The sequence below is a fragment of the Pimephales promelas genome, chromosome 25 (genome assembly GCF_988280905.1).
Source record: "Pimephales promelas chromosome 25, fPimPro1.hap1.1, whole genome shotgun sequence".
NCBI lineage: Eukaryota > Metazoa > Chordata > Actinopteri > Cypriniformes > Leuciscidae > Pimephales > Pimephales promelas.
In genome coordinates this window covers 14,432,697-14,460,305 of record NC_142793.1, presented here as the reverse complement: position 1 = coordinate 14,460,305, position 27,609 = coordinate 14,432,697, and the positions used below count along the sequence as shown (strand labels likewise).

The following is a 27,609-nucleotide window of genomic DNA, read 5'->3' as shown; positions in this document are numbered from 1 at the left end:
AAAAAGATATCAGCAACAGGTACAATTTTTTTAAGGTTTTTTATTTTTTTTACATTTTATAAGTTGCCAGAGCAAATTACTAGAGCAAAGAGATTCAAATAACCAAAGAAAAACAAACTGTGCATGACTGTGGAATATTTCAACTATATTTATTAAAGAATACTCTTGTGTACTGTATGTTCATTTCTTGTTCTTCCTTGTTCGTCTAAGTTTTTCACAAAGCATTTTTTTCTCTTTGCCTCCACAATTTGTGCTTTTTGGGATTGGAGCAATAAAGGGAGCAATTTGTTTCGGTTGATTTGAAATATCATCATTGTTTTTCAGAAAATGCTTACTGCACCTTTAAAATGTCTATATGACTAGCCTATATAAACTTCTTGTGTTTGGTAATGTATTGCACTGACATTGTTTTTGCCTCTGTGTGAGATGTATCATTGTATAAGGCCATTGGAAGGCAGATAAAAGAAGACTATTTAAATCTGATTAATGAGCCGGTGTGATGTGTGCGACCTCCAGACATCGGCCAGGTAAGCCCGGATCTGTTCCATACATCATCAACACTTTTCCAATCTGAGTCACAGTCACTCAGAAAGGCAATCGCTCAAAGAGATGAGGCTTGACCTTTCTGCTGGGGTCTCCAACTGCGACACTAAATGTAGAAAAGATACAAGACTTCAGAGTTTTCTAAATGTCATACCTCTCATTAGTTGAATTTACCAGACTTGAGCAGGTTAATTTCACAAAGTGTTGTATATAATTACCAAGACTGATGTTTTGAGCTACTCACTAGTGGATGTGAACAAAATTCATATAGCCCAGCAGAATCCATTAGCCACAACAATGCACAACTAATAGAGTTTTAGACAAAGCACTTGTGCCCATGAGAGATGGTAAACATAATGACTCTATTGTGAATAAGAGGCATGTGGGTGTGTAGAGGGATGATGTTTTGACTATAAGAAGCATTCATGGAAATAGATTTTAAAGTGCCCCCTTTTTGGATTATCTATCATGCAGTGTGTAATATAGCTGTTTGTGAATGGAAAAGGTCTGCAAAGTTTCAAAGATCAAAGTACCTAAAAGAAAGAATCAATTCTGAATTGCCTGAAACGAGTCGTTAGTAATTCCAGTCTTACTTTCTGATCAGGTTTGTAACAAATGTTGCATAATGACAACCGATATGGTCTTCATTGGCTGCCCTCGAAAGACCCTTAGTTGTAGCTGAGGCTTGGAAGAGTTTGTTGGGAGATTTGTTGTTGACATGACGAGAAGACGCCCTTTTCTGTGCTGCGAATGCAAATCCACTTCCAAAGGATGAGGATTCGGGCCCAAATTGATTTGGTTAAAACCCACGCCATTGTTACTGTTCATATCACTGTGTACGAGTGCTGAGGAAGCCTCCGGAGCTGAAGTTCAGATATGGTAATGAGCGTTTCGTTTCCAACAGGGACTGTAAGTGGTAGACCAATCACAACAAACTAGGCCATCTGACCAATCAGAGCAGAGGCTCTTTGAAACGAGATATGGAAACTTCCACCACAAAATAAAAACTAAATGAGGTAATTGCGAGTAAATCGTGACGTTTTATCTTGCAATTGCGAGTTTACATCAAGAAATTTTGACTTTTTATCTCAGAATTGTGTGACAAAGTCAAACCAATAGCAATTTTATCACGCAATCCAATTGCGATTTTATATCTCACAATTCTGACTTGATAACATGCAATTGCAAATTTATATCTCACAATTCTGAGGGAAAATGTTACAAATATCTTTTAAAATTGTGGAATTATATAAATCATTTTTTTTTCGATTTCGATTTCCGTTAGATTCCAGTCAGGCTTTAGAGCTGGTCAAAGTACAGAATCTGCTCTTTTGATGGTCTCTAATGAAATTCTACGAGGTCTTGATTCTGGAAACCATGTTGTTTTGCTTTTGTTAGATCTTACAGCGGCATTTGATACAGGTGATCATAACATTCTCATTGATCGTCTTGGGGATCAGGTTGGTATTCAGGGCTTAGCCCTGAAAATGGTTCTCTTCCTATTTGAAGGATAGGATTTTTTTTGCCAGTTTAGGGGATTTATTTTCTTCCATTGCCCCACTTGTGTGTGGGGTTCCACAGGGCTCTATACTGGGACCAACTTTATTTTCCCTTTATATTTTTATTTTCCCTTTATTCCCTTGAGAAAGCACTTTGGTTCCACTTGAAAAGTTCCCCTTGGTGTTGAAAGTTCACTATAAATAAAGTTGAGTTGAGTAAAATGATTTATTTTGTGGCGGCTCCCATAAAAAAGTGTTTAGAGAGAACGATTCCTTTATTGAAACGTTTCAGGCACTGTGAGAAAAGAGATGATTCTGCAATGTATATCATATCATTAAAGTATTTTTTGACCTTGGATGCATGTAAGCCTATTGTAGGAGATTTAAAATAGCATAATAGCAAGAAAGAGTGAATTTTATTCTACTGCATAAACAAGTATTTTATCTCTCTATGGTGTAAGCACGCTCAAGTACATGATAATTGGGCGTCCAGAGCGACATGGTTATCTGCCGCTTGCTTCAAGAGAGCAAAGGCGGCCGAGACATCAACCTCTGTGGTTTGTTTATTCAGCAGTCGTGCCTCTATTCAGTTGTTTGAAAAGATAATCCACCCCCACATGCAGACCGGGTGCACCTGGCCTCTCTGTGGGTTGCCAGGTACTATTTGTGTTTGACAAATTCTTCATTTAAAGGGTAAGAGGCTTGCTGATACTAATAGTGGTAAGTGAAAGTATTTTTCAAAAATAAGATTTCATGTCACGCCTTATGAAATGGTTAGAGAAACGTTGAATTTTGAAACATTGTGTAAGTCATGTTTTATTTTGATTTGATTTTATTTTCCCTGTACAGGGAAATACTGTAAATGTCACATATTTGCATATGAGCTAGTTTGGTCAACTGTTTGGTGTACAGTAGCATATAAATTACCTCAAAGCTGACAGTCCTGGATTAAAGCTGCAAAACACCAATTTTGATTTCTTGGAGACATCAGTAAAATGTGTCAGTTCTAGGAAGTAATTGTCTGCAGAATTTTGAGGAAAGACATGGAATGAAAAGACCACCATCATTTTCTTTATTGTTATTATTCAGTCACATAACTTGTTGACATGAGATTTTGGTAACACTTTACAACACGGGTGCACTAATATGCATTAATTCATGCTTTAACTAAAGCACAGATAATCGTGAGTTAATGTATAACAAATGAAGAAATAAACCATTAATTAATGATTACTGCATCAGCAACTAATAAAGAGTCTATATGATTAATAGATTAAGTAATACATGAATTGATATTAATTCAATGTGTCATTGTGTATTAATTCCTTAATAACATATTTTATTAACTAATATTATAAATTAATGTGTTAATTACCACAACTAGTCAAAGCTATGCACTTCAACTTCCAGTTGTCTGCTTTAATTATTCATTAGCTAATGATTTGCAAAGGTATCACTATGTTATGACTTTACTTGTTGGGGCACATCATTATTAACTAGTCATTTAGTAATTTACACATGAATTTGCACTAACAATGAAGTAATTAATCATGTATTAATGCATATTAGTGTACCTGTCATATCTGGAAGTTGAAATACAAGGCTTTGGCTCCTTCTGGGAATTATTATATTAATTAAGACTATTAGTTAAAAAAATGAGTTATTGTGGAATTAATCCACAATTACATATTTAATTAAAAACAATTAATGTTTGAACTAATACATTAACCTTACAGACTCTTAATTAGTTCCTAATGTGGTAATCATTAATGAATAGCTTAGATAATCATTAGTTACACATTAATTCAGTATTATCTGTGCATTAGTTGCTTATTGGTGCACCCGTATTGTAAAGTGTTACCAAAAAATCAACTTCAAGCAATTATAAATAATTTATTTTCATTTTTGAATTTTAACATTTTGTTTCCATCCTGCATTTTTTTTTTGTCGCATCACAAAATTCATATAAAAAATAAATGAAATAGATGAAAACCCAACTACAAGCAAGTAATCTACTCCACTTATGTGTTTGAAATCATATTGAAATAATCTATTAAGAAAGTGGAATGACTAAATGCTCCAAGGTCCCACACTGCAGTGAATCTCAGCACCATGTTCTCACTCGTGCAGTAGATCACTAGTTTTTATTGCTGGTTTTATTGGCGGATCCTCCAGAGCAGATGAGAGCTTCGACAAAGCATTTACTGCTAGTCCCATTCTAATTTATACCTCATGGTGCACTGGGAGTCTTTCTCTAGTCTTTTTTAGACTTTAATGATGATCTGTTCCAGAACTTACTGACGACTGGCGCAGTTTGATTAATGTAAAGGCTTGTCTACAATCTACTTATCTGTTGACAAGAGTTACCAAACGTCCATCCACACTTGAGCTACCAAATACCAACTACAAATCCCAGCAGCCCAGTTTTTACTCGGAGAGGTTGATACCAACAACAGCCAATCACTGGTTTTCCAAGGCATATGGAAGTTGTGATCAGCATTCAGCATCTCAGGTTTCACTTTTATTGATACAATAGAGTGCCGTAGACTGATTTGTATTTGCATTCAAGTTAAATGCAAGCTAGTGCTTTGCAATATATATTGCATTCGGTCAATCCCCGGCCCATCATTCCTAAGTGATGGACAAGGAACGTTGTTTTTGAGCCAGAAGCCAGAAGAGTACTTAAGCAGAAATATAATCACAATGAGTCTGCATTATACAGTGTTTTCTCTAGCTGTCTCAAAGATTAAATGTTTGCATCAAGTATAACAATTCTGTATTGCTGCAGTGAAAATCTGGCTTTACTTTAGGTCTTTGAATGAATATTGGGTTTTTACTGAGTCATTATGCTTATATGTGAACATTTTTCTTGTACGTTAAGCACCAGTTAGCACATTTAGGGATGCACAATATATTGGTACCACATTGCTTATCTGGTAATATTAATTTATTATTTAATATTGCTCATTTTTCCTCATTTTACATTTAAATTATATTACTTTTTCCATCAGCTAACATTTACTTATAAGTTAATCTTTAAAAACTTGAATAATTTAATAATATAGCTGCTATTGGTGACATTTTAGATTAACAATAAACAGTTAGATTGGGGAACACTATTTACTATTAACTACTAAAAAACTAGCTGTAACCTCCATTATTGTCTATACATTGTAAAAAAAACTTTAAAAAGTAAGTAACCTGGTTGCCTTAAAATTTTAAGTTCATTGAACTGGAAAAAGTGAGTTAATACAATGAAGGCGATTGATTTAACCATCAGAAACTCAAAATTATATGTTATCTGAACTAAATAAATTATTTAAGTTGATTTGACAAAAGAAAAAATGTTATGATTACACCCTCAGAAAAAAAGGTACAAAGCTGTCACTGGGGCTGTACCTTTTCAAAAGGTAAACTTTTGTCCATTTTAGGTACTAATATTTCAGGTGCTAATTTGTACATTTTAGCTGCTAATACATTTTGGGTGCTAATATGTACATTTCAGGTGCTAATTTGTACATTTTGGATGCTAATGTGTACATTTTAGTTGCATGTACATTTTAAGTGTTGATATGTACATTTTAGGTGGTAATATGTACATTTTAAGTGTTGATATGTACATTTTAGGTGTTAATATGTACATTTCAGGTACTAATATACCAAGGTACCAATATGCAGCCTTTGGATACAAAAGTGTACATTTTGAAAAGGTACAGTCCGTGACAGCTTTTGTACCTTTTTTTTCTGAGAGCGTTGCTTGTTAGCATGAATATTACTAGCATATTGGCTTTTTATTAGTACTTATAAAGTACATATTAATGCCTTATTCTGCATGGCCATATTCTATATCCCTTAATCCTTCCCCATACCTAAACATAACCACTACAGCAATATCTTACTGACTATTAGTAAGCAGTAATTAGGAGTTTATTGAGGGAAAACTCCTGTTTAACATTGAATATGTGTTCTAAAGTGTTACCCTGCTATCGCAACAGCTAATCTCAAAATGAATATCTATTTTATTAATGTTGTGATGTCTCAATTCAATACCATTTTAAATTGTTATAGGCCATGTTTTATATGGTCCCTTTAGTTAACATAATGCATTAACTAACATTGTGCAAGTTACAGTATTTATTCATCTTTGTTAACGTTAAAGTACAACTGTTTATTGTTAGTTCATGGTAGATAAGGTCTTATAAATAGCATTGACAAATACTTTTTATTTTAATGATGTATTTGAAAATGTCAAGATTAATAAGTGATTGATGTACTTTTCATTGTTAGGTCATTTGAACTATAAGGTTAACAATTGGAACCTTATTTCTGCAATTTCTGATATTTGGGCTGTCAAACGATTAATTGTGATTAATCGCATCAAAAATTAAAGTTTGTGTTTGCATAATATATGTGGGTGCACTGTGTATAATTATTTTGTATATATAAAAATACACAAACATGCATGTATATAAGAAAAAATATATTTACATATAATATAAATTATACATAAATCTATAAATATTTTTTTAAATATATACAAGCATGTGTGTGTATTTCTATACAGTATATACAAAATAATTATACACAGTGCACTCACATATATTATGTAAACACAAACTTTCATTTTGATTAATCGTGATTAATCATTTGACAGCCCTAGAAGTTTGACTTTAGAAATGCGTTTGTCTTTCATTTAAAGTGAAGACTGTAGAAATGTCTCATCTTGCCAAAGATGTCTCAAGAGGTATCTCATCCTGCGAGGTTCCTGTCTTCCTCACATGGATGGAGAAACAGTTCATTTCCACCCAAGCAGAAACAGGCTTTAGCTTAGAAATATGTTTTAACAATCACACGATTGACCTGACAGCCTAGGCTTGTTTTGCCACTCGCAAAAGGTCCTTGTTTTGATTAATTTCAGGGTAAAGGACAATGATGATGATGATGATGATGATGATGGCAGATCAGGAGTGGGCAAGGGTGTATGATTTAAATCTGGTCTTGGTCTCTGCCCAACGCTTGACCCTAATCCTCTTGCAAGCAGAATTATGTTGTGTGGGATTAGTGAGATTTTCCCTTTCCTGTGTGGGACATCCACTCTTTATAATGACGACCCAGCAGGTCAAACCAACTGGGTCTGCCGACTGGGGCGGGACCAGAGGGCTGGGCAGGGGGAAATCACACTGCACTTGCTGGAGCTCCATATTAGATCAGGAAGTCTAGAAAGTCTCCCATCCTGCACCATATAAATCCTGCATGAATCATCAGCATCTATTATGTAGTAGGCCTGAGCAGAAATACAGGAGTAGAACATTGTTTATCCATATGAGCCTTATTCAAAAATATCTATTGCTCTATTCTTTTCTCATTTCGTGCTAACAAGTTATTCTGATGTTGAGGCAGTGTTTGAGAGTAACTAACTAACATTAGCAACACTTCTCATGTTTTTCTGCGTTTTTCTGTTTTCTTACAGTCGCTGTTTTAAATAGTGTAGCTTTTTTTAGTAACAACAAGCAATTTTTTCCAATAAGCTGCAAGATATACTGTTTTTGTCATATTTCAGCTCATATTTCCAATAAATGTAAATATGTTGCATTTAATTGTCATATTGCTTTGCACTATGCAGGTTTATTTTGAACTATTCATTTAAATGAACCATTTCCAAAAAATGTTTCCTTATTAGTCTTCTTTTTTTTTTTTTTTTTTTTTTTTTTACAAAATAATATTAAGTTAAATGTTGGTATTTATGTTAGTTAAATACCTACTATATTTTAATTATATAAAATATATTGAATTACAGAATATATCTATTTTAATGTAATTTATTCCTTTAGCCATGTGATGCAAATATAAGTTTTAGTTCACCTACACTGTAAAAATGAATATGCTTTATCTAATCAATAGAATTGTGGAAACAGATTACAGGCAATATTATTAATTAAATGAAAAAAAATTAGAATTGAGTAATAATCAATCAAATTATTCCTTAAAAGCTAACCATTTGAAATGAGTAAAGTTTACACCAAAAAGAAATCTCACTAACAGAAAGACGTCAAAGATTAATTAAGAAATCTTTATTTGATATTGCCAACATTAAAGACACCTGATGTTAACAAGCCGAATCACTGAAGGAGAAAACCGTCATTTTGAAACAAACGCCGATCACCATAATGGTGACTTCAATTCATGTTTTTTTTTAAATGGTTTAATTTTAAGGAATTAATTTGATTAATTATTACTCAATTCTAATTTGTTCAATTTAATTAATAATATTGCTTGTAATGTTTTGCCACAATTTTTTTGGATTAAAGCATATTTTTACAGTGTATATTAAAATAGAAAACAGTACATTTAAATGTATAAAATATTTTACAATATTTTCCACTGTATTTTTGATCAAATGAATGCAGCCTTGGTGAGCATATGAGACTTCTTTCAAAATAATAAAACATCCTCCATTGCCAACACAATTCATGCAGGGAACACAAGAAAAATCAGAATGTAACATATTTTTTTAAATTAAGTCACATGTGTCTGTCAACACCAATGAACCATAATAAATAATTTTTAAATGCGTAACTAAATAAATCCAGATCAAGTCAGGTCAAGCAGAAAGCCTCGAGTTGGTGAAACAACAACAGTGTTTCCGACGTCGGCTTTATTCACATGTGAGTTGTGGGAGGTTTTTTCATCAGGCTTTAGGCAGTTCTTTGTTATTAAGTACAATCTATGTAGCACTTCCATATGGCAAACCCTGAAGCACTTTGGCACACACACACACACACACACACACACACACACACACACACACACCTTGCCAGGTGAGAGCACTGCAGATGGTAAACAATGTGTGAAGAATATTGAGGCATTTCCTTGATAGATAGATAGATAGATAGATAGATAGATAGATAGATAGATAGATAGATAGATAGATAGATAGATAGATAGATAGATAGATAGATAGATAGATAGATAGATAGATAGATAGATAGATAGATAGATAGATAGATAGATAGATAGATCCTCCCTGATGTGCATTCATGTTTTCTCTACAATATCTCTCCATCTCTCTCGCTCTCTCTCTCTCTATCACAAACAGTCGCTGCTCCCTCACGCTAGCTCTGGCACATGTGGGAGTGAGCGAGGAGCAGAGGTAGGGATGGACTCACTCTACCATTGTGAGTTGCTTGGGCGTGTTCTGGGAGCTCCTCCTATAATGAACGGATCGGGAGGAGGGAAGGAGAGTGTGTGTGAGAGCGCTCGCATCCTAATCTTCCTGTTCAGCATCTCTGCTGGCTGTCTGGATGATCCCTCTCTCTTATGTTTGAACACAGGCCATCATTACCGGATACACAGCTTTTTGGGGGATTTGAAATTGTTTTAATAGAGGGACTATTTTGACGTAGTCAGCATAATTCAACGGTAAGAAAGTTGATTTGTTTCTTTGTGTATTGTGTACTAGATATATATAGTGATATAGTGTATCAAATGTCTTTTTCTGTTTTGTTTTGCCATGAAAGTCTATACTAGAGATTGCAGTGGTGGACTCTGCAGAGTAAAAGTTAATGAAATATTAAAGGGAAGAACCATGTTTGAAGCTCTGTAAAAAAAAAAAAATGCATAATTTGTAATCAAAACATTTTTTCTTTTGTCAAATCAACTTAATTTATGTAGTTCAGATAACAAAATATTTTGAGTTTCTGGTGATTAAATTAATCTCCTTCATTGCATTAACTCAATTTTTCCATTTCAATGAACTTAACATTTTAAGGCAACCAGGTTACTTATTTTTTTAAGTTAAACCAACAATATTTTTTTTTTTCAGAAATTCAACTGTAGCCGAAGAGATTGAAGCGTTTACGGGATGCTTCCATTTATAGAATGAATCAATAAGAGTCTGGTTGCTGCCTAGTACATTTTGGAAGCAGTTACGTAATCAATACACAGTGAAAATATTTCTCCCGCAGAGACTAAGTGATGCAATCATTTAATATGATAAAGTGCGCATTCGTCGCCACTTTCGGAAAGTAGAGCGGTCATCAATCGTGGAGAGAAGTTGTGCTGGAAGCATTACAAAACTTGCTTTTTCAGATTACTGATCCTCGCAGAAAAGAGAGATATGCTGCTCTTCTCTTTTTGACATGAAAAGCATCATTAAGTTCATGAAAATGAGATGTGCAGTGATGCAAGCGTGTGAACTGATTAAACTATATAAAATTGATGTTTTGATGCATCACTTTCAGCGCACTCCACCTTGTGTGTGTGTGTGTGCTCAGAAATGTATGGGCGAATGCAAGTTAGTGTGTATTTATAAATTGTGTGTGCGGTAGTTGTGTACTGAATAGGGAGGGGGATCTCCTTGTAATGGATAAAAACATATGCATTATTTATATCCTCTGAATGTCTCACGGGCACCAGAATCACCATTATAGCTTTTCTCTGATACAAAAAGCTCATGATGAAGCTAGTTATGTTGTAAATAATACTGCTACATATAACTGCTGGTGAACGTATTCATGCTGGCATATCTAAAAAAAAAAACTCCCCCTCCTAGATTTCTTTGGATTTTTAGCTGTCTTCTGTGGCTTTCAAACTACTCCTCCATGGATTTCTGGTGATCAAAGGCAGAAAACATGTTATAAAAATATGACTTATTAGAGGCACCTCTCGGCGAGGGAGTGCAGGCTGAAAACAAAATCTTGGAAACTGCTTTGAGTTAGCAGAAGCGCTACATCAAATCTGGACCCATTTTTGAATCTTAGTGTAAGATGTTGGACTGCCAGAAATGAGTTTAAAGGGATAGTTCACTTTGAAATTCATTTTTTCTATGTTTTAACTTACCTTAAGGGCATCCAAAATGTTTCAATTTTGATATTTTTAGGTCAAACCGTTCTTGTCTGTCAATGCAGGTCTATGGTCACCACCCTTAAAGATCATGCACAGAGAAGTCCAAATTAAACATGATTTAATGACTCGTAAATGTAAATGGTAAATGGTAAATGGACTGCATTTATATAGCGCCTTCATATAGCGCCTTCATATAGCGCTTTACATTTGCCTCACATTCACCCATTCATACTGTCATTCATACACTGACGGCGGTGTCAGCCATGCAAGGCGCCAGCCAGCTCGTCGGGAGCAGCTGGGGTTAGGTGTCTTGCTCATGGACACCTCGACACTTGGTCAGGTGGAACCGAGGATTGAACCACCAACCTTTCGGTTCGTAGACAACCCACATGAACCACTGAGCCACTGCCCCATGTGTATGTATGTAAGTACACATTGATGGCCTAAGACACGAAACGAGCGGTTTGTGTGAGAAAACGAACAGTATTTATTTCGTTTTTACCTCTTGTAACCACAGTCACGTCCAAGTGATCTGAGGGTGCGGGCGCTTCGGTCTGTGCAAGCGCGGAAAGCGTCGGAAGTGATCTCTCGCGTGGTTGCGAAAAAAATTCAACGTTGTCTGTTGAAATATTAAAAAATCGTCTGCATTGCGATTTCCTGTATGTCTAAATATGTTTCGATCTTCACGAAAGATAAAGCTTACGAAATCTCTGTGTAAACAATAAGTGACGTACATGTGCGAGAGATCACTTCCGGCCCTTGCACAGACCAAAGCACTCGCGCCCTCAGATCACTTGGACGTGGCTGTGCTTACATGAGGTAAAAATTATATAAATACTGTTCGTTTTCTCACACAAATTATAATTTGGACTTCTCTGTATGTTCTTTGAGGTGGTGACCATAGACCTCCATTATATGACTGACCTAAAAATATCATAGTTGAAAATACTGCGGAAACAAAGACACCTACATCTTGGATGCCTTTGAGGTAAGCTAAAACATATCAAAAATTAATTTCAAAGTGAGCTATCCCTTTAAAGCAGAAGAGATGGCGAATACTCAGACTTTTCAAAATAGCACAAAATTCCCAAATGGAATGTCTTTCATTTCTAAAAAGAAAGAAAACACCTTGCTTTTTAATTATATTTTGTAGTCTAAACTTAGTTTCAACATTGGACTATGTTTAAATCCATATATATGTTTAATATAAACACTTCTCAGATCAATGTACCCCTTCAGTAGTATTTAATCTAAATTCTCTCTTTCAGTGATCCAAATATAAAGCAAAGTTGTGAAATGTAGCTTTTACCATGCTTACCTTATATATATATATATATATATATATGAAGAGTTCAGATGCAAAAGCCTCTAAGTGCCATTTGAAATTTTCTTCTAGAATGATCATTTTTATCAAGCTTGTATATTTAAGTTCAGTGATTTCACTTAAATGGCAATGATAGTTACCTATTAATTGTTATTTAAGTGAAATTACTGAACTTAAATATACAAGTTTGATAAAAATTATCATTAAAGAAGAAAATTTCAAATGGCATTTAGAGGCTTTTGCATCTGAACTCTTCATATATATATATTTATAAAAATAAGTAACCGTACGAACAATTGGCACCGTTACTGTCTACCTAAACTGGGACTTCTCACTTATTTTCACCATAACTTTTATCTAATGCTCATGTTTTTAATAATTTGTAACTAATCTAAATGGACGGAATTGAATATGAGCATGTGCAAACTAAGAGTGGAACTCTTAAAAGACTTCTGTTTTTTTCAATCTAGCGTTGGCAGTTAATGTAATGCCAATTTTGCAGTCCTACAGTTGGCTTGTGTTTTATGTTTGCGAGAGAAGCTTTTTCTGGACGGTAAATCTCAAGAGGAAGCAAAAAAAAAGCTGGGGGCTGTTTTTCACTGAAAACCATGCTTTACTGCAAAAAAAGCTTTTTTTTCTCCCCCTCTTCCTCACTTGTTTGAACCAGCGTCCTGAAAGCACGAGGATTAATCTCTGACTTTTGTTTTATATCTGTTTATCTCCATGAGGTGTCAGAGTCGACATCAACACAAATCCAAAGCACAAATACGTCTCGTTAAGCATCACAAAAGCTCAGTTTCCTTGTCAGTGAGCAGCTTTCTATGGCCAACAAATGCAATTTAAAATAAATAAAACATATATGTGCAATAATAGTCAGCTGTAGAAGAAAATGTTGCTGAAGTGAGGAAGTGCATGGATGTCTGCAGACTGTTTAATATTTTAGAGCTCTGCTCACAGCAGGGTTCTCCCTAATAGATCAACATGGCGGCTTTTCACTGAGCCTCTGTGATTTATTCCCTTTGTTCTGCTTTTTAATTGAATATCTATGCATTTGAACGGACATTTTATGCCCATTGATAAACTCTTTGGTTTTAACTATGAAAATCCATTTAGGGGTTGAGCCTTTTATTTTAGGGTGTGTGCATGTGATTGAATAGTTAATGATTTTAAAGGTAATGTGTGTTTAAGTCAATATGAATCTAGTTTTATTGTGCATTCCTTGTCTTACTGTGAATAATTCATTGCTGATAGCTTGTCGTTGTAATTTTTGAATCAAAATGTGATTTTTCTGAAACAACTTTCCTTTTCTGTTGACATCACTGAGGCTGCACTGTTTGTTTTAGCAAACTTGCTGTCAGTCTGACTGTCTCTTACATAAAATACTAATAATTTGACAATTAAAGACATTTTTTTATTAAATATCACATTTAACTCTTTAAGATTAAGCATTTTGAAAGCTCTCTTAATCTTGTTTAAAATAGTAAGACTATACAACACACCCTCTTGGTAATTCAAAAGTATTTTCCGTTTACAATTTGGTTGAGAGTTACTTCTAAATATCGTCTGTTTTTGTACTACTCAAATATGAATTCTTCTACGAATTTTCACCATCAATTCGCCAAAGTATAAAATAGTTATGTTTTCTCGTAAGATCAGGTCGGACTATAAGTAAGCCATTTTGAAGTCTCCAAAAAGTAAATAAAAAAACCCTGTGGTGTTTTTAAAACATTGCTTTATTTTTTTATTTATCTTTATTTGTTATAATGTAACAGCTTCAAAATTCGTGTTTTTTCTATATGGGTGTGTGTAATTTAAGTTGTAGAACAAAACATGTTTACCACACCTTATTTTATTTAGAAATTGAAAAACCCCACCGTAAAATCTCAGGGGAACCAATGGTGAATTAGTTGACCGGGTTTTGATGTCAGCCCTGTACTGCATTTGATGAATAATTTGTTTTATCTTGTGTCTAACACCATGTCCTAACTATACACGACTCGACGCCACGACACGCGATAAAAGGTATCTTTTCCATGTTAATCAGAGATTTTGTCCTAAACAGACGCGACGGCGACACGCGAAGTTTCTAATTTAGAAACGGTTCCTATTTCTGCGATGTCGCGGCTGTCAGATCCGCCCACACAGAGATATTACACTGGTTATGAGTACACATTATTTATTTTTAGTTAAAAATAGGTCACTGTGCCACAAGCTAACCAACCCGATCTCACGACCAAGCCGTGCGAATTCGACGAATGATTAAAAAGTGGCTAAATCGTAACAATTCATACGACCTCACTCGTACGAATTAGTACGATTTTGCTAAATCGTACATATTTTACTAATTGGCCAACTCGTATGAATTCATACGAATGACCTACCCCTTACCCCGCCCCTAAACCTAACCATCACGTGGGTTTAGACAAATCGTACAAATTCGTACGAGTAAGGTCGTACGAATCAGTACGAGTTAGACACTTTTTAATCGTTCGTCGAATTCGTACGAATTGGTCGTGAGATAGCGTTGAGCTAACGAATAATTTACCTCAGATTTTGAAAGCATATAATATGGTGTTCAAAATGAATTCTATGCAAACATACAATTGTACTTCATAACAAAATTAGTCAATGAGTATATTTTGTTAATGTTTTGATTTTTAATAATGTTTAATCCTTACCCATTTCCAATGCGAGTGCGAGCCAGCAGTGCGCTTTCACAGAGAGACTCCACCCACACGCTGTTCTGAATGGATGTGATTTTTGATTGACGTGTGACATCTCACAGTCGCGTCTAGTGTGGACAGACACACTTGCCGTCGCTGGAATTTTATCGCGTCGCGTGTAGTTACGGTGTAACACAATTGAAATGTAAAAATTATGAAATTATATTCACTACACTCCTCAATCTGTTCAGTCGTATGTTAGACGCCCATGTAATTTCTAAGGCAATGCTAATTTTCGGTAGCCTGGATGCCAGCCCGAACTCCTCCCACAACATTTTTTGGTCGGGAAATTCGGTCTGGATCCATTGAGGAGTAATTATGATCAGACAAGAAACGTTCAGGCCAATCAAATTTCCAGGGCGGGCTTTATACGATGATGGACAGATGATCTGCAAGGACGTAATCATCACGTTATCAAAGATCGCTTAACTGGTTTCCCTCAAAGATGACTGAAGCTGGGGAATTGAGATGTATAGATTGTTGTAAAATAAATCGACAGCGCATTAATTTTAATACATAAACAGAGAACTGCAATCAACGCATTTGTCGACTTCCTACTTGATTCGGCAAAAGTGTAACTTATCAGCTGGCTCTGACGGTCGCTAAGAAGATGGGACATAATGAAAAGCCTGTGGTCGTTGTGGTTTCTCCTTTGGTTGCACACATGGAGGAGTAAGTAAAAGAAACAACACTCGTTATTTTACTTCTAAGTTCTGTAGTTGAAAACTGCGCAAAGTTGTTGAGTTACTACGTTGCTCTGATTGGTTGTAGGTCTACCGACTATCCAATTGAGTGCAGAGGTTTTTTTTCCTGGTTCGGTTATGACACGTCTCATAATCAAAGCCCTACGGAGCAGTTTCAGACTCATATTCTCACTAGAATATGAGTATGACGAAGTCAGGCTAAATTTTCGGTCCAAGTGGAGCTGATTCTCTGATTGTTCTCTAAGTTAAAATATTATATTAGAGTTGATAAATTATCTCATGATAACTATAGACTCGCTCTCATTCACATACCTTTTAAATATAATTTAGGCCTGGTAAAGGGTATCATTTGGTTAATGGATGCAAGGACATTTTGTGACCCCCGTCATGCCATGGAAATCAATTTGTTCCTAATGATACTTCCATAGAGTTATGATGCTAGACGTGATACAGTGTTGGAGCCACACCTGCACTAAAACTCTTTGAAAATGAATCTAGACTTAACACTAGTTGTTGCAGTTAACACGTGCTGTGCTACAGTACAAATGGAGTCTTGTTATTACTATTGGAGATCCTGATAACCCTTCACGCAGCATGTTTTATGTGTGCGCTGCTGAGCTGTAAGGCACGGGATTCGATCAATAACTTTAAATTTGTAATAGTAATGTGCATCTCCAAGCTCAAATAGAGGTGGGTGAGACGCGCATCTCCTCTTCAGCTTAATGGACCTCTCGGATTGTTTTTATCCCTCCCAATCTGTCTGTGGGCGTGTGTGTGATAGTATTAAAAGCGTGTTATCGAATGTGTGGCTACCACAAGATTAAAGATGGAGAATATTGTAGATCTTAAAATGCATGTGCATGGAATTCATTTCCATACTTTCATTGTAAAGCATTAGATTTAACCCTTTGATGCTTGACACTTATTAGAGATCTTTCAGGATGTGATGTTTCATCCAAACCAGATAATATAACCTATAATTTTACAAGACTGTCCTCTTTATTTAAAGTAGTGTATAATATAAAACATATAAATACATAATATTAGTTTTCTTCTTATTTCTTATTTATTTCTTATTTGTTTTTTTTTTATATCATATATTATTTTTAATCAATTTTTGGAAAATTATATATTTACTATATTATAAGTAAAAATATTTTTCTTTGATATAGTAATTCATGCTCATATATATATATATATATATATATATATATATAGCGTGAATTACTAAATCAAAGAAAAAACATATTTTTATATATAATATAGTAATAGCATGAATTACTAAATCAAAGAAAAAATATTTTTATTTTTATATATAATATAGTAAATATATAATTTTCCACAAATTGATAAAAATAATATATGATATAAAAAACAAATAATAAATAAATAAATATAAATAAATAAGAAGAAAACAAATATTATGTATTTATGTTTTTTATTGTACTACTTTAAATAAAGACAGTCTTGTAAAATTATAGGTTTTATTATCTGGTTTGGATGAAACATCACATCCTGAATATATATATATATATATATATATATATATATATATATATATATATATATATATATATATATATATATATATATGAGCATGGTTACACTTTATTTTAAGGTGATATAGTTACATTGTACTTACTCACATAAGTACTGAATAATATTAATTAACTACTATATTATTAATGTAGAGTTAAGGTCAGGGTTATGGTTTGTTTTCGGGTTAGTTACTTGTAATTATGCAAATTTTAGTGTTATTACTATATTAAGTACTAATGTAGTAACGTGTAACTACTACGTCACCTTAAAATAAAGTGTTACCAAATTATTAATGTCATTTATTCTCATGACCTAATAAAATTATGATTTAAAAATGCATCTTAATATAGAAAAATAATTTAAATTGGGAGATGTCTGAAATGACCTGGGCCTTTACTGTAATTAACTGACGAATAAATGAACCCTCATATATCCAGTAAAAAACATTAGATTGACTCTTTTATGAATATTGCATACAGCACCATATAATAATACTGAATTGTGTAAATATCTGTATGCAGCTCATTGTTTTTTGTGCATTACAGCGCATGATTAAAGGGAGAGAAACTGCACACGGGAGGAAAATAGGTGCATACGTGAACTCAACGGTTATGTAACACCCAGCTGGCTGTGTTATCTAGGGAAAGGTGGAGAGGGAGTGCTGGGTGGGGTTGTGTGGAAACATACATCAACACGCACTGTGCTCAACACACACAAATCATTTTAAATTATTTTCTCTCATTTTTATGTTTATATTATAAGAATATTTTTTTTACGATTTTATACATTTAGACAGGTTTTAATACACACAATATAATATTAGTTTTTCCAGTTTTCAACCCACTTGACCTCCATGATGTGATGCGTTTCTGAGTAAAACTGGGTATTCAATAAGAAAAACTGATGTTGTCCATTGGGAATTGGTTACATTATGAAAGTGGGTGTTGGAAAGTCGCTAAAGAGGATGAAAAAGCAATTACATTTTGATGAAGGATTAACAAGCTAAACAATATTTTACGTTGCAGTAAAGACTGATGAATCATTACAGTAATAGTAAGAAACAAAGAAATTTGCGTTAAATTTTAATTAGCAAATATTTCATCCAAAGCTGCAAATTTAAAGGTGCAGTAAGCAAATTCTGAGAAACGCTGTTGAACGTGGATTGAACACTTATACAGTATACACTCATTAGTGATGTGACGTTCATTTTGAAAGAATCTTTATTATTACTCGGGACTACCAAGTTGTCTCAGAGAGTGATTCGTTCATTTTGTGTTGACTCGCACATGCGAGCAACATCCCATACGTTTTTTACAGAAATGATTAGTTCATCTCTCGAGTCTTCGGGTTCAGCCAGCTCCGAGTCTTTCGTTCTTCCTGTCAGTCCCATAGACTATGCTGTCAATTTCCCGGAAAGACAATTGATTAGTTCATCTTTTGGATCCGAGTTCTTTGTTCTTTTGTCACGTTTCCGCTGGTATCTCGCTACAAATACAACATTAGATCTGTATTAGATCTGAAATTTTATATATAGTATTTGTAGCGAGATACCAGTGACAAAAAGAACGAAGGACTCAAACCCAAAAGACTCGAAAGATGAACTAATCATTTCTGTTTTTGCATTCAGCCTATGGGTTTGTGACTTTAAGAACGAACCAGAAGAGAGAGAAGACTCGATAGATGAACTAATCATTTGTCTTTCCGGTACTGACAGCATAGTCTCAATGGGACTGACAGGAAAAACGAAAGACTCGGACCTGGCCGAACCCGAAGACTGACTCGAGACTCGTTTTGCGAACCGCTAGTGCATTCATGCATATATGGGGCTGTGTCACGCGGCCCAGATCAGACACTGACGAGTCGACTGAACTAACGTAAAGCCTCGAAACGGAACGATCCCGAAGACCGACACGAGAGGCGGGGAACAGACGTGAGAAATTTGAAGTTCCAAAGGAAAGAATGTCTTGGATCAGGAGGTGAGGTGAACTAACAGACTGCATTACCCTGAACTTAAGACCCAACTAATCAATCAATTAAACATTGGCTTTTGCTGCAAGTTTTTTTTTTTTTTTATGTAATCAACATTTTCGTAAGTAGGCTACTCGATGTGCTGGGCTATTTAACATGACATTTTAATTATATCCTGCTAAAATGAACGACATGACACATAAAAAAGATTCGTTCAATTTGCCGAATGAGATCTGTGTCAGTAAAATGATCTGAACTTCCAACCCGATCTCACGGGAATTCGTACGAATTTTACGAGGTGGCTAATTCGTAACAATTCATACGACCTCACTCGCACAAATCAGTACGATTTTGCTAAATCGTACATATTTTACGAATTGGCCAATTCGTATGAATTCGTACGAATGACTTACCCCTGACCCCGCCCCTAAACCTAACCATCACGTGGGTTTAGACAAATCGTATGAATTCGTACGAGTGAGGTCGTACGAATTAGCCGCTTTTTAATCACTCGTACGAATTCGTACGAATTGGTCGTGAGATAGGGTAGGAACTTCCCACTACTAACACTCATGGTGGGGAGGTACCTGCATGTGTTTGGGAAGTTGGGGGGGGTGGAGCTAACAAGATAGGGATGTGATCATCCTCGTGTAAGGGCGTGTTTCTTTTGGTGATTTCAAATATCAGCAGCTCACTGCGCCTTTAACTTGTGCGCAAAATTGTAATATTGCATAAAACATTGGTGAATAAAGCAGCATGTCCATCCCATGTGTTAAAGGGAACAAAACCGTCACTTCCTGCAAAAAATATCTGTTATAAAATGTTTTTTTGCGTTCAGAGAAGCCACTTTGGGTCTTTTTTCGTACATCATAAATGACTTGCGTCTCAGAATGCGCTTACGAAACGCAATATGTTATTCTGAGTTTGGCTCAGGGATTTCAGGATGGTCAAATCAACATTTGAGCTGCTGTGCAATGAAACTGATCCGCTGGTTTGTCCAGTCATCTAATTACATCCACTTTTGAGGCAAAGTCACGTGAGTTTTTTGTTGTGCATTGATGAATTTAGTGGCTCATGAAACCCGTCAGTTAAACAAAATAAACAGGAATAGCTTTGTATCACAGAGGCAGACTGTCATTTCCTCCTCTAAGTGAGCAAAGAAAGTCTCCATGCCTTACTTTATCAATGATGAGAGACGCTAGCTGCAATCAGATGTCTACAGCAATAATAAAATACAATGAGACAACAGAGACACGAAACAGATAAATCCTTTTCTCATGCCATCTATGCACTCTCGCTCCGAGAGACAGAGAGTAATCTAAAGCCATCCGTGGCCAGTGGACAGAATAACATTTCCGCAGTATTAAGCAGGATTAAATTGCAGCTCTCATCTGTCATGACGACAACTGATCTCACAAACTGATTCTCTCTGTTATTTTCCCCTCAAACACAACTCGGAGATAAAGTTCAGTGACAATACAGATCATTTACTGACTTGTGGACATTCGGGGTGAATGCTCTAGTCTTTTTTTTTCAAGGGCCTTAACCATTACTGACAGATTCTTATCGTTTTGAACGGATAGTTCAATCAAAATGAACCTGAACCAATCTAAATTAACCAGTACAATTTAGCCAAACCAGTTTAAGGTTATTTATTCTGTATTCATTTTTTTTCCTTGCAATTAATAAGGACTTAAAAGCACCATTAAAGCAGTTGATTCATGCACTATATTTTCTAAATAGGCTTATATTTAAGTTATTTAATGAAGATCCACCATACTTTCATTGACACTATAGATTATTTTTTCATCAGAACCAGTTGTTCTGGTTCACCAAACACAAATGATTCGTGCACAAATCCATTTCATTAGCTCAAAAGACATTCAAACAGCTAAAGTTATTTAAAGGGATACTATTTAAAGGGTTTCCGCCCACAGGACTGCCGCATACTGGATGTTTTTCCCTTTTCACACCATTTTTTGTAAACCCTAGAAATGGTTGTGCGTGAAAATCCCAGTAACTGAGCAGATTGTGAAATACTCATCGGCCCATCTGGCATCAACAACCATGCCACGCTCAAAATTGTTTAAATCACCTTTCTTTCCCATTCTGACCTTCAGTTTGGAGTTCAGGAGATTGTCTTGACCAGGACACGCCCCTAAATGCATTGTAGCATGTTTTGCATTAGTCTTACCTGAGGTGTTGTTGTTGTTCTGAAAACATAATTTGGTGCAGACATCATCTTGCTACCTACGAGGTTTTTGGAGCCATGCAAATGAATGAAAATGATGTATGAATCTGTGTTCCTGAAGATCTGTGATTCATATTTTATAAAAAGCTTTTGAGGCAGATTTCAGGAGCTACAGTACACAGGGGGCTTCATGGTCAGATCATGATGAATTAACAGCAGGCTGCCGGTGTTTGGAGAGGCTTTAGTTTTTACCTCTCAGCTGAATTCACAAGTTTTGAGTCAATCAACACTTTCAGCGAGAGTTAAATTAGATCATCTTTACACTGGGTTAGAAATAGCATCTCTGTTAATGACGATGTCACCGTCATCATCAGAGCTGTGGTCGCAGTAGCTTTGAAAGATGTGACATTTGTGTTAACCACATGGGATTTTAGCTGTGGTTTTGTTGTCAGCGGGTGTTTTCTTTGAACTTTGTCAAGTTTTTTTTTGTCACGTTTATCACTGTCACCAACGCATGCAGTATGTTGTTAAATCATCGAACTAAAATCTTCTGAAAACTGCTGGGGACCTGCTTGAACTGGTTTATACGTATACAAATACAAAAGGTAGTTCTTATTCTTGAATCTGATTGGTTGAGAGCCTTTTCCAACAATGTGATATTCTACTAATATCGCACGGAAATATAATTTCTATCGTTCCGCTTGTTTCTGCCAGATCTTTAACAGACATTGAAGATTTCTCACATCAAGCGTCAGTGGCAGAGGAGCAAACCCACTATACAGTAATTGTAGTTATTGTGTCTTGGAATATCGTTTTTTTTTTTCTTTAGGTGACGTTGTTTAGACCTCAAATATGTGATTTATGCTGTATCTGGGACTTGACAAGCTTAAAAAAATGTCAAAAATCAATCTCAGCAGAACATGACGGTTAAGATGGTATGACCCATTTAAACAAACTACAGATTACAACAACTTCTCATCTCCATTACAAAATATTACCCCTCACTGCTCATTTTAGGGTGTACATTGAGAAAAAATAAACCCCAAGTACTTGGTCTTGCCCCAGTTTTAAGTCCAAACCTGCAGAGTTAGAAAGATCCAATTCCGAAGGGATGGACTGCACATAGCCTAGATACATCTATAATGTTTAGGGATGTCAGCTTTGTGGTTCAAAAAAAGAGAAAAGCAGTGTAACGCAAGACAAAGAACCCCAGCCAGTGCTGGTATGTTTCAGGGATTGCATCAGAACAAGACACTTACTAACTGGTCTAAATTAGAGACAAGCACGAATATTATCTGGACAGTTTTTAAACCAATAGGATTAACCTCATTTAGACCCTGGAAGGCCAATCTGTGTATTTGATTATGAGCAATTAGATTGTGTTTAATTTGGCTGTGCTGAATTGTCAACAAAACCTGAATGTGCCTCTAAAGGAAGAGAAATGAGCTGGCAGTTCCAAGGCTTTTTTACCTATTTATTGGTTACGCAAGTAGGTTGCGACAAGTGTGTCTTATTGAGTCATTCATTGATCCATTCGACCAATATTTGTTGTTTATTCATTTACGAACAAAACTCTTTAGAAGCGGATCTAAACAGTTCGGTTCTTTCTTTGAGTAATTGAATCATTAATTCAAAAATGCTTTTTGTTGATGCAACAAAAAAGCTGACAATATTGTAAAGCTATTGTCTATATATTATTAGCTATATTAACAATATTGTTTTAATACTGTCGATATCTTTAAAAAAATGTATTTACCTCTGATCATGTCAACATTGTGTAGCAATGTGAATATTTTTTTCTACAAGCTGTCAAAATTGACTGTCGTTTAATCAACTGTCAACATGTTGTTATATTTACATGAGACGTTTAAAGCAGCTGTTCCACTAGGCTTTGTATTAATCAAAACAATTATTTTGTTTGTGTGGAATGCAGAGATTTGCATTGCATCTCAATGGATATGATTGTATAATTCTTGCACAACAAACAAATACATGCATACAAACTTCCACTACTAGACCAACCACTTTGTTTAACTACGCACACTTTACAAAGCCCCGCCCTTCAGACTTCTCAGCCAATCCAATATCAGGAATGCTCAATATGTATATAGAGAGAGTTTGTCATTGGATAGTTTTCTGGTTGATTTAAAAAAAAAAAAGTGTGGGCCGGCTACTGATACTGTTTGCTGTTTACAGAGGCTAGTTTTGGGTGTTATTTTTTATTCTTGTTATGTAAAAATAATTTAGAGAACAAATGTTACTTTTACAAAAGGACATAATGCTATTCATAGGACATTGTTGGACACACTGCATGGATGTTATAATATAGCCTGCCTCAGTAGATTCTCATTATTATTGATAGTAGAATAGTGAATAGTCAGGTACGTGATGATCAGATGGACTGTATGATGAATACTGAGATGTAATGTAATATAGGCTCTCCTGTCCCCGAAAGCTACACACACACATACCGGCTGCAATCCTGCAGTTTTGGTGACATTTTCCTCCATTTTGGAGACGAGTGTTATATGAGGGCCGTTTGAAGAGCCTGTCATTTCTCACGCTGTGCCATGTCTGCGATAATGAGGTACAAAATATGATGAAATCACATCAGTTCTTTCACAGCAGCCTCCCGACTCTTTTGTTTACTTGATCTAATCTTCTTTTTTGCATCTTTTGCTTTGCCATCTTGTATTATTCTACAAAGTATAAAGGGCATTTTATGCATGAAGACGAGGTAGACAGGAGAAGATCATTTGAAATTTGTGAATAATTGAACTGGTTTTGTATGGGTTTTTTGTGCATATATTTATATACAATTTTAGGTTCAAAATTATTTTTTATATTATGTGTTCACTTGTTCATTTTAAATGAATTTTAGTATAAATATTCCTCAGTTAATATGAGAGCATAAAAACGGCATGTATAATAATTATAAAACAATGAGAATTGAAATGCTGTTTAAAATGTTTTGATGGAGTATAGCATGTCACATATATCAACTTCCCATAAGTTTTTCATGTCAACTACCCGTATATCAACACTTGTTTGTAATATAGGTTTGATTTGAACCTAAAGTTGAAAAGTTACCCTTGTCATCCACATTATTTCCCACAATTCATCATAATCCCAAACAACAAACTGATCCTTTTCCAGTTGGGAAACATTCATCCTATCATTCAGTAACAGATGACCTGTCATCTTCAAAATATTTGAGAATAGACCTAATTCAATTTCCATGCTTGGGTTTGCTGTCTCCATGCTCAAGCTGTGAATATCCCCAGCTGAATCCAAAGACTAACCAGAATCTTGTTATCCACATGGATAATGAATGACAGGCTCCACATGACTTGAGTGTTATCCTTCTGAATCTGTCATGGCCAAGCTATATGGTTTGATGCATGTGTTGTATATTTGGCTTGACGCGGGTGTGGTGCAGTGCACTGGAAGTGTATTTTACCACTGCTGTCTTCTTTCTGCAGTGTGTTTTCTCTCAGGGAAAGTTCTGAAGGCCCTGCCATGCATAAATCAGCTCTTTTGCTACACACATCGCTCACCTAAGATGGCACAGTTGCAATGCTATTTTTGAGTTACCAGCTCATTCATTTTTTTTTGTTTTTTTTTTGTTACATATTTGAAAATAGTCAGTATTTGCAGTTATGTTTAGGGCCTCTTGTGGCGCAGAAATAACACACTTCACCCTTAAAGGGATAGTTCACTTTGAAATTATTTTTTATCTTACCTCAAGGGCATCCAAGATGTAGGTGTCTTTGTTTCCAGTTTGAATTTTGATATTTTTAGGTCAAACCGTTCTTGCCTGTCAGTCATATAATGGAGGTATATGGGGTCCACCTCAAAGAGCATACACAGAGAAGTCCAAATTAAACATGATTTAATGACTCGCAAATGTAAGTACACATTGATGGCCTTTAAACACGAAATGAGTGGTTTGTTTGAGAAAACGAACATATGTTGTTCTTACCTCTTGTAACCAAAGCCACGTCCAAGTACTCTGAGGGGGAGGGCGCTTTGGTCTGCGCAAGCGCCGGAAAGCACCGGCAGTGGTCGCTCACATGTGTACATAGAGAAAAATACATTTGAAGACGATTTCGATACATCAACAGACAACGTTGATTTTTTGGCAACCGCGAAAGAGATCACTTCCGGCGCTTTCCAAAGCTTGCGCAGACCGAAGCGCCCGCGGCCTCGGATCACTTGGACGTGGCTGTGGTTACAAGAGGTAAAAATGATATAAATACTGTTTGTTTTCTCACACAAACCGCTCGTTTCGTGTCTTAGGCCATCAATGTTACATTTACGAGTCATTAAATCATGTTTAATTTGAACTTCTCTGTGCATGCTCATTGAGGTGGACCCCATAGACCTCCATTATATGACTGACAGACAAGAACGGTTTGACCTAAAAATATCAAAATTGAAACTGTGGAAACAAAGACATCTACATCTTGGATGCCCTTGAGGTAAGCTAAAACATATCAAAAATGTATTTCAAAGTGAACAATCCATTTAAGGCCCTGACATACTCCAAGTGACACTGAAATCGTAATTTCGGTCAAAAATCAGGCCAAAACAAAAATTCATTTGGAGTTATTTTCGGGAGTTCAAAACAACTCACCAAAGCAAACTTACTGGAAGAGTTCATGCAAACAAGCATTGATTATACATTTCCTCAAGTATGCTTTCTTTTAACATTTATAATTAGCCTGAATAACAAAAGGCATTGCCTTAACTCTCAAGTCCGCCTGATTGTCATAGAAACTATTGGCATTGTCATAGTAACTATTGCTCACAAGTACAGGCAGAAATGTGCATCTGGTGTCGGTTTGAAAACGGCCAAATGTCTCCTGCAGGCTCGATAGAAAAGGTATCAGATGAACCAGCAACTATTTGAGAAAAGCCCATCTGGAAATTCTGACCTTCGCTTGTCTTTGTCAAAAGAGAATGAGCCACTTTGTCGCAGATGCCGACAGGCTCAGAAAATGCCAAATTGCACATTTACCTCCACGCAATCCTTTTCTGAATAAACAAATCCTTTGTTATCCACACAGAAGCCAAAAAAAACAAAGTGAATCAATTTTGAATAAAAAGCCATTTAATGAGCTCTAGCAGTTTTGCACAGCGCTGTGCCAGAATCGTCCCTCTCATATAATGCACAGATGGGGAGTAATGTTTAACAAGACATGGGAATTTGGAGGGAAGTGCGCTGCCTCAAATGATTGCAAATTGATTTTGCCCTGACAAAAGTTTTCTAATAGGCCTTGTTTGGATCTGTTCCTGAAGGAAATCACATTCTCTGCATTGCTGATGACACTAAGGGACATTCAGACACACTAAATGTGTTTTACTTTTAACCCATTGCTTTGTCTCCAATCATAATGAATTTGACATTGTCTCCTTGTATTAATTTATCAGTGCTAATGTGTTGTGATTTGTCATACCTGTCAAAAATGCATGAATTCAGCAATAATGAAATGCCTACCTGAATGTTAGAGCCATTGTGCTGTGATTGACACCAAGATTTGGCTGGTTAGCATAGCAGCTGTTGCTAGATGCCAATGTTGTGAAAGATTCTTCCCCCAAGATGTAGCCTAGCCATTTGTTATGTCTGTTAAAAATAAACCACATGTCACAATGTCTCCTCATAGATAATTAAAATAGTGTTTCCAGTTATTCAATTGTAGCTCTGGTCAGTAATCTAGCAGGCTAATCAGCTAGCAATATGCTAAACTTCCAGCCTAATATTGTTGCAGTGATAACATATTTTTGTTGGCTAGAAAGTTAGCATCACCTTACCTCAAAAAAAAAAAAGTTTTGATCATCATGATAATCTTCACAAATTAACATTTGTGTATAATTGGCAAAAGTAAAAAGCTAAACATAGGATATGTTACCTTTTTTGCCAAGGTTTAGCCTAATGTCATCGGACATGAAAGCAGTTGGCGTCTCCATTTTTCGTTTGTGGACAAAAAATTTTTCCACCAAATTACAATAGACTATTTGCCAGTGCTACACTTAAAAACATACAATAGCTACACTTTTTAGCCTTTGACATCACAGCAGGATGGCTAGTGAATGTTTTAGGAATGCTAAAAAGGGGATGCTAATGGCTAGCTCAGTTAGCAGATCCCTTTGCAGTTTGCACACATGCTCCTGACAATGTTTCATATTATTTTTTGCTCTCTCTCTCTCTCTCTCTCTCTCTCTCTCTCTCTCTCTCTCTCTCTCTCTCTCTCTCTCTCTCTCTCTCTCTCAC

At 35.6% G+C, this 27,609-nt stretch overlaps 1 protein-coding gene and 1 long non-coding RNA gene across 2 annotated transcripts in view; one reads left to right on the top strand and one right to left on the bottom strand.

Annotated features, from left to right (window-relative positions):
• Nucleotides 1–132: 132 nt before the first annotated feature.
• LOC120468310 (uncharacterized) lies at nt 133–27,609 on the bottom strand. The gene is made up of 3 exons (XR_016150631.1): nt 27,248–27,609; nt 26,836–26,961; nt 133–649 (listed from the first exon to the last, which is right to left on the bottom strand). It is a non-coding gene; the product is annotated as an uncharacterized LOC120468310 (long non-coding RNA).
• The window catches only part of sv2bb (synaptic vesicle glycoprotein 2Bb), a 32,579-nt gene continuing 14,224 nt past the window's right edge, over nt 9,255–27,609 (top strand). Inside the window, exon 1 of the mRNA XM_039657041.2 lies at nt 9,255–9,461. The gene's annotated coding sequence lies outside the window, so the exon portion shown is untranslated. The remainder of the gene's footprint in view (nt 9,462–27,609) is intronic.